At 43.9% G+C, this 1961-nt stretch overlaps 1 non-coding gene across 1 annotated transcript; it reads left to right on the forward strand.

Annotated features, from left to right (window-relative positions):
• Window positions 1–1507: 1507 nt before the first annotated feature.
• LOC114413927 lies at window positions 1508–1614 on the forward strand. Its single transcript, XR_003667066.1, has one exon. It is a non-coding gene; the product is annotated as a small nucleolar RNA R71 (small nucleolar RNA).
• Window positions 1615–1961: the final 347 nt, after the last annotated feature.

A 1961-nucleotide genomic window follows, 5' to 3' on the forward strand; every position in this document is an offset into this window, starting at 1 on the left:
TAACTAAGACATCTTCTATGAAACCAACAGGGTAGGCAACACTTCTATTAGCTAAATGAATTACCACATCAGTTGACTGCAAGGGGCCTAGAGATAGAGAATTAAAAATAGACAGAGGCATAACACTAACAGAAGCTCCTAAATCTAGCATGGCATTGTCAAACTTACTATTCCCTATGATACAAGGTATGCTGAATGTACCTGGATCTTTGCATTTTTCAGGAATTTGAGGAACAGATTTACCAATCAATGCGGAGACATTTCTGCCCATGCTAATCCGTTCACTTCCTTTAAGCTTCCGCTTATTAGTGCACAGCTCCTTCAAGAATTTGGCATATCTTGGAATTTGCTTTATCGCGTCCAACAGAGGTATGTTTACCTCTACTTTTCTAAACGTTTCCAAGATCTCTTTCTCTGCCTCTTCCATTTTTTTTTTGGAAACTGCTCTTGGAGGGAATGGAAGAGGGGGAATGTGCTGCTTCTGCAATTCAGAATTACCTGTGGAAGAAGATTCACCTGCACAGAAATTGTTAGGTAAATTTTTGTCATCACCTTTTTCTGGAATAAAGTGAAGTTTGGCAGGTTCATTTGCAGATGAGGACGGTGCTACGGGTTGAGGTCCTTGACATTGCTTTCCCGACCTCAATGAAATGGCACTGACATTTTTGGGAATTTGGACAGCTTGAGAAGGCAGCTTGTCAGAATTCTGGGACTGTTGTTGATTCAATTGGGTAGCCAATTGTCCCATCTGATTGGTTAAGCTCTGAATGGAGGCTCTGGTCTCTTGCTGAAACTGCATGTTCTGCATAGTCATTTGCCTCACAAGTTCTTCGAGGGAAGGTTGTGGAGGGCCTCAACTGTTGGTTGTTTCTGGGTTGTTGCTGTTGTTGGATTGGTGGAGGAATGTATGGTCTGCTTGGGCCAGCAACATTTTGGAAGGAAGGAGCAGGCTGCTGTTGTTGTTGCTGAGGGCTGGACCATCTGAGGTTAGGGTGATTCCTCCATCCAGGGTTGTATCTGTTGCTGGAGAGGTCATAATTGTTCTGCTGTGGGTTGATTTTGCTGCTGAGGTTGAGGGTAGGTCTATTGTAAATATTTGCAGCATAAGCTTCAGGCTGCTCAATTGCTCCAGGTTGCTGCATGGAAGGGCAAAGGTCTGTATGGTGGTCAGCAGAGGAGCACAAACCACAAACCCTTGCAACAGGTACAGATTTCTGATTCAAGGCCAGCTGGGTTACCAAGTTAACCAATGCATCCAGTTTGCCTTCAAGCTTCTTAGTTTCAGATGATGCAGATGGGTTTGTAGCTACCTCATGCACTCCTCTAATGACTATGGCATCATTTCTGGCGCTAAAACTGCTGGGAGTTGAAAGCCATCTTCTCAATTAAATTTCTGGCTTCAGCAGGAGTCATGTCTCCAAGGGCTCCACCACTGGCACCATCTATCATACTTCTCTCCATATTACTGAGTCCTTCATAAAAATATTGGAGAAGAAGTTGTTCTGAAATCTGATGGTGGGGGCAACTGGCACATAGTTTCTTAAATCTCTCCCAGTACTCATACAGGCTCTCTCCACTAAGTTGTCTAATACCTGAGATATCCTTCCTGATGGCTGTGGTCTTGGGAAGCAGGGAAAAGTTTTTCTAAGAATACTCTCTTAAGGTCACCCCAGCTCGTGATGGACCTTGGAGCAAGGTAATACACCAGTCCTTTGCCACTCCCTCTAATGAATGAGGAAAAGCCTTCAGAAATATGTGATCCTCTTGACATCTGGGGGTTTCATGGTTTGAGCAGACAATGTTGAAATTCTTTCAAATGTTTGTGCGGGTCTTCACCTGCAAGGCCATGAAACTTTGGAAGCAAATGAATCAGTCCAGTTTAAGAACATATGGGACATCCTCATCAAGGTATTGGATGCACAAGCTTTCGTAGGTGAAATCAGGTGCAGCCATTTCCCTTA

The sequence above is a fragment of the Glycine soja genome, chromosome 5, assembly GCF_004193775.1.
Source record: "Glycine soja cultivar W05 chromosome 5, ASM419377v2, whole genome shotgun sequence".
NCBI lineage: Eukaryota > Viridiplantae > Streptophyta > Magnoliopsida > Fabales > Fabaceae > Glycine > Glycine soja.